General features: G+C 44.6%; 1 protein-coding gene across 4 annotated transcripts in view; it reads right to left on the bottom strand.

The window, feature by feature from the left end:
- Positions 1 to 18,197, bottom strand: part of HAO2 (hydroxyacid oxidase 2) — a 215,880-nt gene that overhangs the window by 24,628 nt on the left and 173,055 nt on the right. For 2 of the 4 annotated variants that reach the window (XM_082613153.1, XM_082613152.1), the window contains exon 1: positions 1,004 to 1,067. The exons of the other annotated variants lie outside the window; for them this stretch is intronic. The gene's annotated coding sequence lies outside the window, so the exon portion shown is untranslated. Of the gene's footprint in view, positions 1 to 1,003; positions 1,068 to 18,197 lie in introns of those variants that run through there. 4 annotated transcript variants of the gene reach the window in all.

The raw sequence follows: 18,197 nt of genomic DNA, 5'->3' as shown, positions 1-18,197 counted from the left end.
GATTTCAGTAGCTGATTCTCTGTTAGTTGATATGATATAGAGTATAACAGAATTCCTTTTCTAGGGAGAGTTACCCAGGAATTTGGAAATATTCCCATTGTTTCTCAAATGGTATCCCATAAATGATGTTCTGCTCCATCTATTCTAGACAAGCTTCAATTCCCATCTATCTATAAAATTAGAATACGGCTGTCTATCTCACAGAGATCTTGTGAAAATCAACGGATCTTGTAAAATGCAGAATAGCCTAATGATTAAGAGTAAATACTTTGGGAATTTTGTTTCCTGTTATGAAGTAGAAAATCACAAAAAGCAATTTCTCCCTTGATCCTGTTTCCAGACTCTCTATTACAATCCATTGATCCGTCTGTCTTTCTTTCTACCAATACCACCCTGACTTGATCACTGTTTGGGGAAAGTTCTTCCCAGATTGATCTATAGATTCAAATTGACTCAATCACAGTCTCGGGAAGCTCTACATTGGAGGGAATTGGTACCTCGTTCCAAGCAAGCTTATTCCCCAAAGAAACTACACCAGCCCGATTGTTTGAGAAACATTAACTTCTCTGCCTTTTAGAAGCAGTCCCAGTGTCATTGTTTTCCTCTGCCCATGGCCAGGAAGCAGTGATCAAGTTACAAAGCATATCGCGAGGGCAGGAACTGTGCCTTTTAGATTTTCCAGAACTCTTGCAAGTGGACATCTTTTGAGCTATTTTCCTTCCTAAGGACACCAATAAGTACTCCCCCAGGTGGTTCTGAGACTTAACTCCTCTAGACATAGTCTCCTCTAGCTGTAGTGTCTTTGAAGCAAAGCCTCCCTTTGCCAGGTCCCTCAGTGTCCTACTACCTGCCTCCATGTTACCCTTTTCTGCCACGACTCTCCCTTACAGACACAGTGAGCACCTCCGATGCCTCCTGAAGTCTCTGGCCTTTCTTCTCGCCCCACCTGCCAGCTCATCTCCCTCCCCAGTTCCAAGCACACAGAAGACACGCAGCAGCAAACCTGGTATTAGCCTCTTCCAGTACTTGGGGAAAGCGGTGTCCAGGGGCCGCCACGCCACTCCTGGCTCACGGCTGGCTATGGCGGGAATAGCAGTTCCCTACCCATAGCCCCTGAGGACAGAGAAGTTTCAAGGCTACAAGTTAATCTTTAATGGGAACAACATCACTGGCTTGGAAGCCAGTGAGCAAGTGGGCCAGAGCAAGGTTAACCATGAAACGAACTTGGTGAGCTTTGCCAAGTTACCTCACATTTAAGGGACGTTCATTGCCAAATTCAACCTCAAAATAAAAGACTCACTTTTTTTCTCCCAAACCATATATTTTCCCAATTCTTCCAAGATGGTTAGAGGAAGGGAGTGGGTGATTTCAGGTGGAGAATTACGAAAGCCCCGTGTTGTAAAGGAAAGGCTTGTCTGGGGAGGTGGCAAGGGGATGGGTGAAGAGCGGTCACAGCCTGGGAGCCGGGAGCAAGGAGCAGTGGGGACCCAGCCAGGATGGACTGAAGGCCGTGCTGTGTGGAGCCCTCCAGGCCTGACCAGAGAGGAATATGAGAGGCAGGGAGAACCACTAATATTTTTGAGTGGAGAAATGACTCAGTAATCAGGCAGAAGCCAACACAAGAGTACATGTGAAAAAAAAAAAGAATTCCCCAAGGGCAGTCCTGTGGGGTTCACTGAAGGTCACTAATTAATGTCCAATTCGTCTGGGTCCTTCCCTCTGTGCTTCTGTGCCAGCCTTGCCACTTCCTCACACTGCAATAACAAACGGCTATTAAGTACTGACAATAGGCCTGACACGTTGCATGCATTATTTCACTCGATCTTCACAGCAACCATATGGGTAGATATTATTTTCCCCATTTTTCAGAAGAGAAAATGAAAATTAACTTGCCCAAGACTTCATCAGTAATGAGCAGAGTTGCGTTTGTTTTTTTTTTCGTTCCTGGTATGGCAACTTGCTCTTTCATTGGCTTAGTGTCCTGAGGTGCCCAAGGAGGAAAGGGACACAAGACTTTATCCAAAGCTCAGATCCCTCTGTGAGCACATCTAATATACTCCACGAGAGCAAGATGACCTTACTTTTTTTTTTTTTGCGGTACACGGGCCTCTCACTCTGTGGCCTCTCCCATTGCGGAGCACAGGCTCCGGAGGTGCAGGCTCAGCGGCCATGGCTCACGGGACCAGCCGCTCCGCGGCATGTGGGATCTTCCCGGACTGGGGCACGAACCCGTGTCCCCTGCATCGGCAGGCGGACTCTCAACCACTGCGCCACCAGGGAAGCCCTGACCTTACTTTTTAAAGGAGCCACGGCTCAGCAACGCCCAGCCCACGGGACGGGTACTGCCTTTTCAACCCATTAGCTTTCCACTGGTCCTCAGTGAAGACAAGCATAGACAGAACCCTCCCTCCTCCACTGTGAAAGCCCAGACTATTGAGCTCAATTCAACTCTTGAGCGTAGCTATTGGTTTTTCTCTTGGTATAGACAAATAATTGCTCACTAGCGTGTCCCAGCGCCTGACATGATTGATAGAGGATGGCTTTTAAAGTACAAGTTCACATCAACAAAGCCAGGCTTGGATCACCCTCCAAGGACTTTGCCCCACAGGGAACTTCTTTCAGGACCTCAGGAGGAAGAAACCTGTAATTATTTACATGAAGAAGATGGGAGGAGCACTTTTTGGAATGTCATCTCACAGGCTTTCCTGAGTTAGGAGTAATCTCCGGGCGCACAGAGTTGGGATTTGAATCTAGCTTGTAGCCACCATTCAGTGGCATGTGAAAACTCTAGGTTATTTCAAGGATCATGGCAGTGGGATTTGTCCGTCTTTTAGAATCTGTAGTTGGAGTGAAAAATAACTTTTACTGCTGATTTGTCTGTCATACCTTCCCTGCTCAAGGCTCATTCTGCGTTTGCTTGGAGGGTAATTGCTACCTGTTGTCTTACCACTAGATGGCAGTATTACCCCAGAAATGCCTTGCAAAGTGGCCAGACTCTGGAATCTGGAAATTCCTTTTCCACAGTGGTTTTCAGGCCCACACAATCAGCCTCCAGGCCATGCCCACAGTCAGCTTTCACATCACCTGGCCTTCTCACTGTCCTCTGATCCAGACTTTCCATTGCCATTTTCCAATCCTGGACAGCGTCCCTTCCTTCCAGGAGGCATTACAGTGTTACGGTCAGGAACACAGACGCTGCAGCTTCGTGCCTGAGCACCAATCTGCAGCCGCTTACTAACATCCACATGTAACTTAATTTCTCCATGCCTCAGTTTCCTCACAACATCTCCTACACTTTATTTTTTTTTATTTTTTTATTTTTTTACTTTTTTTTCTGCTTTATAACAAATTTAATCAGTTATACTCTCCTACACTTTAATGAGAAGTAAATGAGTTAATATTTATAAGGTTCTGGTAGTAGGTAGAACAGTGGAGGTTCTCCTATAGCTCTCATAGCTAGATTCATAGTTTGAATCAAGTTCAAACTAGGTTCTCAAGTTTGAATCTAATATGAAGTCCTGGGGACCATTTGAGCTAAGCTAAGGAACTCACTGGGCTAAGGAACATTTTCTCTTCTTTAATATCAGCCTTCACTGCTGTAGCCTAAGTGAGTTAATCCCCATGGGGGTACAGAGGAGCAAAAGCAGAGCTATTTGAGGAGCTTTTGTAACATCCCTCGAATTCCAGAGAATGTGTTCATGATGGGCCCAACCTCGGATCTGACACTGGGTTCGACAGGGCAGTGCCAGTGGGTTTGGAGCACATTTCAAGATGAAGTTGTAAAGAGATGTTGGGGTTTTTTTTTGTTTTTTGTTTTTTTAGGTGGCCACAGGGTACCTATTGAACAATATGCCTGCTTAACTGGGGTGAAGAGAAATGATGGGTCATTCATGAGCAGTCATGGCCCAGTTTCTTAGAGAGCAAACGTAGTTCTGCGAGCAGAAAGGCATCCCCTGCAATTCACCATGATAGGAGGCATCCAGGCCCTCCTGGTTCCTGCTGTGCCATTCAGCCATCTGTCATGCTTGAGCTGATTCTAGAAGTCAGACAAACCTGGGACTTTGAGGTCTGGGCTCAGGCCCACCAGGGTGCCTGACCCTTTGGAGCTGCAGTCAGGTTAATATTAACCTTGAATTCTTGATGCCTGAAGCCAACCAGTTGTGGGCGAGGCTAAGGCAAACTGAGGGGCAGTTTGCATCTTTCTGCAGCGTCGGAGCCTCTTATAGGCTATGAGCCCAGCGGTGTGGCTACCCCCCTCGATGGGAGCCCTTGTGCAGTGCGTCACAGGGAGGGACGGGGACAAGACCCGAAGAAGGGCTTGCTGGAGAGTGTAGTTATAGGCCAATGACTTTTGTCGTGGGGCTGTATTGTTTGTCCTTGTTTTATAGGGTCTGAAGTAAGAAGGAAAATTCTCTCTCCAGCTGCTGAGTTTGCTACATAGATCAGATCTGATTGGAAGCAGATGGAGCTTCTGGGTATGGAGGTGAGCTAGGTAGCAAGAGCTGGGATTATAAACCTTACCAAGATCATGGAGAAAATCGGGAACTGGGTACAGACAAGAGTTCAGGATCCCAGAATCTGCTGGGTGACTGGGGTCACCGGCATGGCTGTCCACATGGGAGATGATGTGGGATCCAACATCAACAGCCCATTGATATGAGAGCCACTGGCATCTTGGGGACAATTTGTATTCTTCGGAAGGTTTATATTGATCCAGGATCAAACATAGCTTATATATGAGTTAGGTGACAAGGGAGGGACGGTTGGCACAGGAGAGAAATCAGTAATGTCCTCCCTAAAGACACCTCATTCGTGACATGGCCTTGCTCAGACACCAGGGTATGTGACAGCTGCCCTGTGATAAGGTGTGAAAAGGGCCTCTCACTGTGCTCAGTAGCAGTAAGTGCTCGATAAATGGTAGTCAGTATTATCCTCAACAATAAACAATAACATTTAGAGAACATTAACTATAGGCCAAACAGTGTTCTGAGGGCTTTGCATATATTAACTCATGAGGTAGGGATCATCTTTATCCCCGTTTTACAGATAAGGAAACTGAGGCACACAGAGGAAAAGCAACTTGTCCAAGATCACACAGATGGCCACCAGCAGAGCCAGGATTCAAAGGCAGGCAATCTGGCCCCAGAGTCTACACTGTTAACTATTATACTATGAATTCATACTTCAAAGAGCAGCTTATAGGAGACCAGAGGAGGAAGAGATTGGGGTGACCAAGGAAGTGGGGGACCTGAATATACAGCTGTTTCAGCTGGTCCTTCAGCATAAATTCAACTCTATTTTCTGCCCTCAAACCCAGTCCTTGGGTCTGAAATTCAGCCCACAGGTCCTGCTCCTACATGGACGGGGGTAGGATATTCAGCTGAGGCCCCAGACTTGCTGAACCCAGAGCCAGTGGGCCAGCTAATGAGGGACTCCTAGGGAGTGTCTGTGCCTTCACAGCTCACTGGCTGACTTTTGCCCCTGCTTGCACCAAAACACGATGTTTTCATGCCTCTGCCTGTACTTGCTGTTCCTTCTTCCTGGAATATTCTTATCACTCCTGACTTGTCCTTATGATTCAGTTGCTGTGTCTTCCCAACCATGAAGTCTTCCCCAGTGCTGTCAGGCAGAGCTGGCAGTGAGTGTGTGTGTATGTGTGAGAAACATGTCACACTGTATTCCTGTTGGTCCATTATGGTGGTGGCTTTTGCAGGACTTTCAGTTCCTTGAGGCCAGGAACCATGTTGTATCCATTCTTGAAACCCACTGCCCAGCAGAGCCTGGTGCCTAGTAGGCACATGACTAGTATTTGTTGTAGAATTAGAGAACAGATGTTGATAGTAAAACCTGCAACCTCAGACAGAGAAGCAGGCAGAGAATGCAGTCAGCATCATCCCTTCTCATCTCTACCCAGTGTCTCCCTCCTCTCTCCTTTCCATCATCTGTCTTACTGGAAGAGCACAGCCAATTTAATGCAAAGGTCAGGACGACTTTGGTTCCTGCACTGTTGATTGACGTTCACATTTCTGAACCTGCAATGACCTCAGTAGATCTAGGGCCAAACTCCACGTGAACACCCTGGGTTATGTTGGGACAACCGGCTTCACGAGGTGGTAGCTTTATTAGGTCCTAAGATTCTGATCAGCCCTCCAGCCCCTTGCCCACAGACAGTACTGCTGACTCCCGTTAGAGCCCAACGTTTTGGTTGCTGAATGAGCTGCACCAGGTCCAAATGGACTAACTAGCCTGCTATGTCACTATGGGTAAGAGGAGTCCCTAGAGCCTCTGAAAGCAGCAGCCTGAATCTGCCCTTCTCCTTCCCCCTTCGTACACTGAATTTGTAGGTTCTCCTTCCCTGAAAGTCTTCTGCATGTGCTCAGGGCTCATTCCTTGAGCAAGGCATATTCAGGACAGGCGTATTCAGGTTCCATGAATGGGCTGCCTGGCTGTTCTTATATTTTGCTGGGAGATGGCAGCAATCACTTGCTGTGCTTCAAAAATATCTGATCTTTGAATGGATAAAGATGATGTGGTACATATATACAATGGAATATTACTCAGCCATAAAAAGAATGAAATAATGCCATTTGCAGCAACATGGATGGACCTTGAGATTATCATACTAAGTGAAGTAAGCCAGACAGACAAAGACAAATATCATGATATCCCTTATATGTAAAGTCCAAAAAAATGATACAAATGAACTTATTTACAAAACAGAAAGAGACTCACAGACATAGAAAACAAACTTATGGTTACCAAAGGGGAAAGTGGGGGGAGGGATAAATTAGGGGTTTGGGATTAACATACACACACTACTATGTATAAAGTAGATAACCAGCAAGGACCTACTGCATAGCACCATACTTAATATTTTGTAATAACTTATAAGGGAAAAGAATGTGAAAAAGAATATATACATATGTGTGTGTGTGTGTGTGTGTGTATGTGTGTATATATAACTGAATCACTTTGTTGTACACCTGAAACCAACACAACGTTATAAATTAACTCTACTCCAGTAAAAAAAATCAGATCCACAAGCTGCTGAATCTACTTCCTAGAACCATGGGTTGACTATCACTTTAAACACTAGACTACAGCTGACCCCATTGTCCCAGCTCCCCCCCCAATTATTTCCACTAAGGATTGACTGTATGATTCTTGATGATTTAAGACCTAAGGCATAAAAAATAGAAGTGGGAGAGAAGGCAGGAGTGGAAACAGAACACAATTATGGTCTCCCAGTAGCTGAAATAATCTTAGGTTTCATTTTTTAAAAAATTAGAATATAATTTACACACAATAAAACAAACTCGTTTTTTTTTTTTTAATTTATTTATTTTTGGCTGTGTTGGGTCTTTGTTTCTGTGCGAGGGCTCTCTCTAGTTGCGGCGAGCGGGAGCCACTCTTCATCGCAGTGCGTGGGCCTCTCACTATCGTGGCCTCTCTTGTTGTGGAGCACAGGCTCCAGATGCACAGGCTCAGTAGTTGTGGCGTGCAGGCTCAGTAGTTGTGGCGCACGGGCTCTAGTTGCTCCACGGCATGTGGGATCTTCCCAGACCAGGGCTCGAACCTGTGTCCCCTACATTGGCAGGCAGATTCTCAACCACTGTGCCACCAGGGAAGCCCAGTTTGATGGGTTTTGACACAACTGGTGTAACCACTGCCAGTGTCAAGATATTGAACATTTTCATCACCACAGAAAATGTCCTTGTTTCTTTCCAGTCAATACCTTCCCACCCACAGCAGAGATCACTGCTCTTATTTCTATCACTGTAGCTTAGTTTTGCCTGTTCTAGAACTTTAAATTATTGGAATCAATTAAATGATTGTTTATGTATGGATAGTTTCTTTTACTCAACAAAGTGCTGCTGAGATACATTTATGTTGTTGCTTGTACGAGTAGCTTATTCTTTTTTTACTGCTGAGTATTGCTCTTTTGTATTAACATAATACAAATTTGCTTATCCATTCACCTGTTGGTGGGCATTCGAGTTGCTCCCAGTTTGTGGGATTATTATGAATAGAATTGCTGAGAATGTTCTTTTACAATTCTTTTTGTGAACATGTTTTCATTTCTCTTGGAAAGATGCCCAGGAGTAAAACTGCTGAGTAACAGAGTGGGTGCATTTTTAACTTTGTAAGAAGAAGTTCTCCAGAGTGTTCATGCCATTTCACACTCCCACGACCAGATGTGAGAGTTTTGGTTACCACCTAGTCTTCATTCTATTAGCTTGTAGTCACTACTTAGAGAAACAGGTCAAAGAACTGTAACATTGGTTCTTACAAACACATTTCAGAGAGTGTTCTGGTCCCAAGAACTTGAATACCCTCGATAGGAAAAAGGTCTTCCACTCATTGGGACCTTAGACCCAGCATGCAAACTTAGGAAGGATGCTCAAGGAGCAGTGAAAGGGGAAGGCAATATAGCTCAGCCCATCATGCAGGATCAACCCAACAATCAATCCGATGACAGATGTTCAAGCCAGATCACCCTCATCTCCAAGAGTGGTCTTTGTAACAAGTTACTATCCCATCCCTGAGTAATCAGAGAATTTATTTGTAATCTGTTAGCTAATTGTTCCCATACTGAGCACAGATCTTAACTAAATGCCAAAGTGACGTTTAAATTTCTGGTCTCCATTATGAAACAGCTGATAAATTACCATGCTTATATCCTGCCAGTAGAGTTTAATTTGATTTGCTTAAGATCGCAACTGATTTCTGAGATCCCTAAACAAGATATGAAGTAAATATCCCAAGATACGATGTAAAAGCTATAGAAGATATGGATATAGAAGATATGGATTTGCAGCAAGGACAGGGGCATTACACTCCAGATGCACAGTATTTAGCAAGTCACATCACTTCTGTTGGCTTCAGTTCCCTCAAAAGCAAAGTGGAAACAATTCCTATTTCTACCCACCTACCTGGTGGGGTGGGTTTGAGATTCAAATGAGATACAGCTGCATTTGAATCCTGGCTCTGCCACATCCTACCAAAAGCTTGACTGTGTTACATATTTAACTTCCCAAATCTGGGGTTTCATCCCTGTAAAGTGAACTTGATAAATCAATCCCTTACAGAGTTGTTATAAGAATTAGGGGGCTTCCCTGGTGGCGCAGTGGTTGAGAGTCCACCTGCCGATGCAGGGGACAAGGGTTTGTGCCCCGGTCCACGAAGATCCCGCATGCCGCAGAGCGGCTGGGCCCGTGAGCCATGGCCGCTGAGCCTGCGCGTCCGGAGCCTGTGCTCCGCAGCGGGAGAGGCCACAACGGTGAGAGGCCCGCGTACCGCAAAAAAAAAAAAAAAAAAAAAAAAAAGAATTAGGTAATGTACATAAAGCACCTATTGGTAATGAGAGCCTCAATATTAAGCAGACTACTTGTTTGAGTCGTACATCAACCAGATGGCAATTTTCTCAATCAAATGGCAGATTTACTCATTTGCCAATCAACCTTTGTTGAACTAGGCACCATGTCCTGCTGATAAAGCTCACACAGTGACAGCAACAATACCTGGGCTGTGATTTGTAACCCAGTTTCAGCTGTTTCCCTTTTTTTATTCTTCATTGACCCAAATGTAAGACACATCTTTTCTCTTTCATTAAGGTCATTTCCTCTTATCTTGTATCATATACAAATAATCAGGGTGGTCTGTTATTACTTATCTGAATAAAAGGGTTTATTGTAGTCTCTACCTGTACTTCTCTTTTACATTTCTGCACTACTTGTATAGAGTGGCTTCTGATAGTTTTACTTTTCTTAAATTCACACAATCTTTTTGTGTAAGTGCAAACATGTGACCCAATTACCTGTTCTACTTTGTTCATGTGCGAATATATACATATTGAAACACATTTTAAAAATCACTGTTTTAAATATAGATCAATGGAACAGGAAAGAAAGTCCAGAGATAAACCCATGCACATATGGTCACCTTATTTTTGATAAAGGAGGCAAGAATATACAATGGAGAAAAGACAGCCTCTTCAATAAGTGGTGCTGGGAAAACTGGACAGCTACATGTAAAAGAATGAAATTAGAACACACCCTAACACCATACACAAAAATAAACTCAAAATGGATTAAAGACCTAAATGTAAGGCCAGACACTATAAAACTCTTAGACGAAAACATAGGCAGAACACTCTATGACATAAATCACAGCAAGATCCTTTTTGACCCATTTCCCAGAGAAATGGAAATAAAGACAAATATAAACAAATGGGACCTGATGAAATTTAAAAGCTTTTGCACAGCAAAGGAAACCATAAACAAAACGAAAAGACAACCCTCAGAATGGGAGAAAATATTTGCAAATGAAGCAACTGACAGACGATTAATCTCCAAAATTTACAAGCAGCTCATGCAGCTCAATATAAAAAAAACAAACAACCCAATCCAAAAATGGGCAGAAGACCTAAATAGACATTTCTCCAAAGAAGGTATACAGATTGCCAACAAACACATGAAGGATGCTCAACATCACTAATCATTAGAGAAATGCAAATCAAAACTACAATAAGGTATCACCTCACACCAGTTAGAATGGCCATCATCAAAAAGTCTACAAACAGTAAATGCTGGAGAGGGTGTGGAGAAAAGGGAACCCTCTTGCACTGTTGGTGGCAATGTAAATTGATACAGCCACTATGGAGAACAGTATGGAGGGTCCTTAAAAAAGTAAAAATAGAACTACTATATGACCAAGCAATCCCACTATTGGGCATATACCCTGAGAAAACCATAATTCAAAAAGAGTCATGTACCACAATGTTCACTGCAGCACTGTTTACAATAGCCAGGACATGGAAGCAACCTAAGTGTCCATCAACAGATGAATGGATAAAGATGTGGTACATATATACAATGGAATATTACTCAGCCATAAAAAGAAACGAAACTGAGTTATTTGTAGTGAGGTGGATGGACCTAGAGTCTGTCATACAGAGTGAAGTAAGTCAGAAAGAGAAAAACAAATATGGTATGCTAACACACATATATGAAATCTGAAAAAAAAAAGGTTCTGAAGAACCTAGGGGCAGGACAGGAATAAAGATGCAGATGTAGAGAATGGACTTGAGGACATAGGGAGGGGAAAGGGTAAGCTGGGATGAAGTGAGAGAGTGGCATGGACATATATACACTACCAAATGTAAAGTAGATAGCTAGTGGGAAGCAGCCGCATAGCACAGGGAGATCAGCTCGGTGCTTTGTGACCACCTAGAGGGGTGGGATAGGGAGGGTGGGAGGGAGACGCAAGAGGGAGGAGATATGGGGATATATGTATATGTATAGCTGATTCACTTGGTTATACAGCAGAAACTAGCACACCATTGTAAAGCAATTATACTCCAATAAAGATGTTAAAAAATAATAATAAAAAATAATAAATTAATTTAAAAATCAATGGAGACGAAAATAAAAATAAAAAGTAAACAATCACTGTTTTCACCTTTATATTACAGTTAGGACATTATATTGATTTTCATAATAATGTGCATAACTGATTTTATTGTCAATGAATTTAATTTTAGAGTAGTAAAAGGGGCAAAAACTAAATATATATAATACAAAGAGGGTGTTGGGTCTCATGGTGTTGAGAACCTATGTTGTGGGTGAATTGGAGCATCATCTTTTCATTCCCATGGCTTCTCTTTTTGCAGGCACCACTCTTGTTAGAGCAGGGGCTATTGGATGCAAACCCTGCAGTACAGAGTGGGGTCTGCTTGGGACCCTCCCTTTGTCTGTGAGACCCATACAGTATTTGTATGCCAGCCACTGCCCTGTCTTTCCACTAGATGCCAGCAGTGTCCCAGGAGACTGGCTGGCTGTGCTGTGCCTCCGTGGGAGTTTACAAAACAGCACAAGAAAAGTGGCTCCAAGTGCACTGCAGCCCTCCTGGAGTCGAGGGCTGCTGATGGCATCTTGATCACTTGGTTCCCTACCTGCTCTGATTTCAGAACAACAACAGGTCAAGTGTAGGCACATAACAACGTACCAGGTGAGATCCAGAGTGTAACCACGGATGAGATCCCAGCTCCTGTGCTAAGGGCCTCTCTGACCCACCCACTCACCCACCCACCCACAGAGTACATCTGCTGGAGACTGACCGTAAATATTGACCTTTCATTAAACATGTCATCACTGCCATTCACTTAGTCTCAAGAGCACCGGCACAGAAGCCAGGGGGGCTGGAGCTCGAGATGGGAAAGAACGAACCTGTGATCTTCCAACCCCTGGAAAACAGTGCTCTGCATTCTGCCCTGAGAGCCCAGGATAAGGCTCTGTTTGTGCTGAGAACTACCTTGGTCTTGGGTTTTGCTGAACAGAATTGAAAACAAATGAGCACTCTCTCGAAGGAAAACTATGTCTCCTCTGAATTTGCAAGGATCTGATGATAATATGTAAAGACACAGAAAGACACTGGCAAATGATACAGGGGAGTGCTGCCCTGTGGCGCTTTAGTGATGTTCCTACAGAATACAGTAGCCACCAGTCACATGCGGCTACTGAGCACCTGAAATGTGCGATTAGGAAGTGAATTTTAAGCCTTACCTGATATTAATTAGTTAAAATTTAAATTTAAATAGACATGTATGACTAGTGGCTACTGTACTGAACTGGTAGATAGAGAATACGAGACAAAGGCATTAATCAAAGACCTCCAGAGTGTCAAGCCCTGCACTAGATGTGTATATGTGTATGATACATAGATAACTCACACATATGCATAATACAGGTGTGATTACATGTAATTTAAATATATGTAAATGAGTAACAATCTCAGAGAGGTAGTTGAGGTTGGACGTGGAACTAGAGGCTGTTGTTTTTGGGAAAGGATGAGTGGACAAAGGGGAGAACTTGCCATAAGAGAATAAGATGAGCCAACTGATTGGGGCCAGAGGTTTTCTAAGACAAAGAGATGAAAAGGAGTCCCTTTCCACCAAGAGGAAGAAGTCAAGGTGTAAGTGCCAAAGTAGTAATGAAAGGAGGGTGACCAAGGAAAGATTATTGAGGTTATCAAGGCCCTTCCTCTCCATCAGGAAGGGGAGGGGCAAGCACCCTGCAAAAGACCTGGTGGTGGTCAGTCCAGGAAAGGAAGAGGAACTTCTTCAGCCTGGTGGGAGGCGGGTGCGGTGCGAGTGGCTGGGAGCCAGGATCGCTGGCACAGACACCCGTGGAAGCTGCAGCATGAAGGTGTCCACTCCTCTGGCCCATGAGTGAGGAGGAAGGCATGCAGCTTGGAAGCCAGTGAGCAAGCTGATACCTGGATAGCGAGAGGAATTTTCAAAGACTATTGAAATCTGCTGGTTTAATACTTCTCCCATGCAATTTCCTTTTAATTTTTACTTACTTAAATTTTTTTTTTTTTTTTTGCGGTACGCGGGCCTCTCACTGTTGTGGCCTCTCCCGTTGCAGAGCACAGGCTGTGGACACGCAGGCTCAGCAGCCATGGCTCACGGGCCCAGCCACTCCGCGGCATGTGGGATCCTCCCGGACCGGGGCACGAACCCGTGTCCCCTGCATCGGCAGGCGGACTCTCAACCACTGTGCCACCAGGAAAGCCCAACTTAAATAATTGTTATTAAGAGGGTAAGCAAGGCATTTGGGTCATACCTCTTCCAAATTATATCTAAGGTGCTCTGGGAGAGAATCCTTCAGTGTGGTCAGAGAAGGACAGCTCATTCAAATGTCACATGCATTGTGTTACTTGATCTCCAGATCAACATTTTGTGGTTGGTATTATGGGTTTTACAGCCGAGGAAACCAAGGTTCTGAAAAGATAAGGGGCTTACTTGCATCATCCGTTAGGAAGAGAGAGGCAGACCTCACTTTTACACTGAGATCTTAGCACTTCGTGTCTAGTGTTCAAATTCAATGGAATTAAACACATTCTGAACATGTTCATACTCGTTTGTAATAACCGAATAGACAGATGATGGGCAAAGAATATTGTGAAGACATTGTTTTTTTAATAATCCCTTGAATACCTTACCTTTTAGATATTAAATAGCCCCAGGTTTCAAGTGTTTGTAGCAGAGGGTAGTTTTGAGCCATCAATCTGAGTGGAAGGCCCGCACCTTCCATGCTCCATTCTGCAGCATAGCTACTTATCAAATAATAATAATGATGATATTTAACTAATAATAACATAACCTTCAACAGTCCTACATCCTAATTAGACAGGTGCAGCTGTGGCCTCTACGAACCAAAGCAGAAATGCTGTTGTGTGTACTTGGCTATTGCTTTAACGAGGAAGTTGCTTACAGCCTTATCGCTGAAGTTGAAGCAAAGAAACAAGCAGAATGGTAAGGTGGGCTATTCATCCAACAGTTATCTAGTGAATGCCTCATGTGTGCCAGGCACTGTTGCGGGTGTCATCCATACTCTGGTCGCTCCAGGGCTCAGTGGTTCTTCAGGGTCTCCTGGGAATTTCAGAATTTCAGACTCACTAACTTGACATTTAAGGTTCATCTATATCTAGCCTCATTCTGCCTGTGAGGGCAGCCACGTCTGCCCCTGTACACACGATCCTGGCTGAGCTGGTGCTGCTAGCTGGTTATGTGGCCGTCCCTCACTGCTTCATAGGCAGCCCTCCAGAGCTGTGCAAACATCCCAGAGAGCAGAAGACCACTCTTCCATCAAGGGTGTACAGGTACAAGGGTCTCACATGCAGAATTCTTTTATGACACCAAGTGGCTCTGGCTGTGGCAAAGCCTCCGGGAAACCAAACTGAGGAAGATTCCACAAAGTTGTTGAAACTATCACAAGCAACATGAATGGCTATATACCCTATCAGTAGTTAACAGAAACAAGAGTTTGGCCCCTGCTTTTTGGCAAATTGATCATTTAACAAATCAATGATTTTATAAAGCTGCATTTTTGGTTAATTTGTTTTCAGCCAATTGGTTTTTGTGAATTTCTTTTTGGCAAGCTGGTTTTGCTTCCAAGCTCCTAACATTCTCCAGTCTTCCTATCCCCTTAAATCTCCCTGCTTCCCCTCAGCCTAACCATCCCGCCACCACCAGACATGGGCTGTGTATCTAGGAATATACATTCCCTCTTCCTCTCCAGGGAAGCCCCTTCAGGCCTAAGGAGGAAGCATTTCATTGTCAGACTAGCTGCCTGGGACTGTAACAGTGATGGGCTGTCCCTGGTTTCATGATGGTGAGCCTGGACACACCTGAAGATTTGGCTTCAATCTGATTGGTTGAGGTTTGTACCTTAATGGTTATGAAAGATTTTGAGTATCATCTCTGGTGACCACCATGTTGATAGCACATCCTCTTTTAAAGAGATAATCCCTATTGTTGGTAACGGATACTGTTTGCAGAAGCTTTCTACATTCTGCTCCCTTCTGACTGTGAGTGCCTTAGGGCAAACCCCATGTCTATATTTTTCACTGTTGCATCTCTCGTGACTGGCCCAGTGTCAGACACACAGAGGTCTAGTGGTTAAAAGTGAACTAGGACAGAGGGCTTCCCTGGTGGCGCAGTGGTTGAGAGTCCGCCTGCCGATGCAGGGGACACAGGTTCGTGCCCTGGTCTGGGAAGAACCCACATGCTATGGAGCGGCTGGGCCCGTGAGCCATGGCCGCTGAGCCTGCGCGTCTGGAGCCTGTGCTCCGCAACAGGAGAGCCCACAGCAGTGAGAAGCCCGCGTACCGCAAAAAAAAAAAAAAAAAAAAAAAGTGAACTAGGACAGGTCTGGATACAAAGTCCACTAGATATGTGACATTGGTGAGTCCTTCCACCTCTCTGAGGTGTCTGTCAACTGGGGAAAATGACAACAACCATCTGTCTCATCAGGATGCTGGGGGAAGGCATGTCAAGTGGTTTGAAAAGAGTGGGACGCAGAGTGAGCACTCAGTAAGTGTTAACTATAACTGCTGAATGCATGAATGAGTGAATGAGAGCTGATTTGATCCTCACAACTATCCTGGCAGGTCAGCATGATAAGTTAAAAAAAAAAATTTTTTTTTTTTTGGCTGTGCTGTGCGGCACGGGGCATCCCAGTTCTCCAACCAAGGATTGAACCTGTGCCCCCTGCAGTGAAAGCGCAGAGTCTCAACTGCTGGACCACCAGGGAATTCCCCAGGTCAGCATTATTATATGCAGATAACCCATGCGTCACTTGAGGCTCCATGCTCTTTGGAGATTTAAGTAAAATGTGACTTGTACCTCAATTCTAGAACTGAGCAAGCTTGATCTCTCCATAGAATTTCTTTGCTTCTTGTCCTTACATTCTTACTGTTTTCTTTTCCTGACCCTCTTGATTCCCCTCCAAGAACCCCATATCAGATCCATATTTCCATAAGAAATCCAACCATACTTAGCCTTTTCAGAAGTGGGTCATTTTACTGAAATTTTACATCAAGTCAATAGCACCCACTCACCTCCTCTGCCCCCCCACCCCAAGTCTCCACCACATTCCCTAGACTTTTTGGACTCCAACACTTTTTCCACTTGACCCTCCTCCTGACACCACAACCCTGGAAAGTGCCGTCTAGTTCCCGCTCTCTGGCTGCATCACTTCTCATGCGGAGAGGTCTTGCTGGGACAGTCTGCTACTCCCCAGCCTTTCTCTCCCACTCTGTCTTAGCTTCCGCCCAGAATTCTGGTGAAAAATGTCCTCAATCTCAAGTCCATCTTGTTTTGAGAAAAAGATTTCTAGCTTGTTTCAGATCACGTAAACAAATCCCCTTGTGCAGAGCTTAGTGAGAAGAGAGTATGTTTGTTTTGTTTTGTTTTGTTTTAAATTTTTATTGGAGTAGAGTTGATTTACAATGTTGTGTTAGTCTCTGCTGTACAGCAAAGTGAATCAGTTTAAATATACATATACCCACTCTTTTTTAGATTCTTTTCTCATATAGGTCACTACAGAGTATTGAGTAGGGTTCCCTGTGCTATACGGTAGGTCCTTATTAGTTATTTATTTTATATATAGTGGTGTGTATATGTCAATCCCAATCTTCCAGTTTATGCCCCCCGCCTCCGCTTTCCCCCCTGGTAACCGTAAGTTTGTTTTCTACATCTGTGACTCTCTTTCTGTTTTGTAAATAAGTTCATTTGTACCATTTTTTAAGATTCCACATATAAGTAATATCATATGATATTTGTCTTTCTCTGACAGCATCTGTTTACTTGCGGCATCCAGGTTGTCAACTCACTCTTCAAGAGGTTGCTGACACGGAGAGGGTCCCTTTCACGGCCTGCTGAGACCCTAGTTCCCCACGCTGGCTTCATCCAGTCCCAGTCAGGCAGCAGTCCTGGGAGAATCCTGGATGGTCAGGGAACTGATCAAACATGGTGGCATGGAGGGTGAAAGGTGACCTGGATGATGGGCAGAATTCTCAGCTGCAGCTCTTCCTATATCCCCACGGGGAACCCAATTAGGTGGTGGTGGGGGGATACCCCTAAAGTCTCTGTATTTTGTAGAGAAGAGAAATGGTGCACTTTCAAGCATTTTTGCTCTAGGGTCGGATAGCTCCTCACTCTGCCTTCTCTATTTTCCATCTGTAACTTCAGGAGGGCTCATGGGTAACGTCAGTCACGACAAGCCCATCTTACTGCAACTAAAACAATGGGTAGATATTTGCATCTCAGAGTTTTGAGAAATTGTTTGTTTTTCTGGAATCTACCCACCTCTACCAGGGCCTGCTAGGTACTGAGGCTGGGCAGCAGGTGGTCTTACCTGAGTGGTCACATGCAAACTGTGGGTCCTCCTGACCACAGCTGGGCAACCTGGATAGGACCCAGGTCAGATAGGCTTTGATGAGGAGAGGGAAGAAAACATGTACGAAAGCCCACCAGAACCACCAGAACTCCAGCCTCTGGAGGCTGAGCTCCACATGCAACTGGCCCTCCAGCCTGCACTGGCTTCTCGTCTCCACACAGCCGATGGGCCTTGTTCCTATACCGACAACTTCTCCTTTCTCCCAGTCTCTGGTGAAGACTGAACCACTTCCGGAAGCTCATGCCCCACCAGACTTGCTCCAGGAGGCCCAATTTTCCAAGGTGACCTCTTGAACCATGTCATGTGGCTTACTCTTTTAGCTTATTTATGAAAATCCTTTCTTCTTTCTAGTATTGCTTCTTCTCTGCATTTTCTCCTTTTCTGAAGCTGGGTTTGGTTGAGGAGCCTTCTCTCACTCTTTGTCCCACAAAGTCATGGCCCAGTTAGTGGTGA

Source organism: Mesoplodon mirus (assembly GCF_964341445.2).
Source record: "Mesoplodon mirus genome assembly, chromosome: 3".
NCBI lineage: Eukaryota > Metazoa > Chordata > Mammalia > Artiodactyla > Ziphiidae > Mesoplodon > Mesoplodon mirus.
Note: the sequence above shows the minus strand (reverse complement) of the source record. Positions and strands in the feature narration are given on the sequence as shown.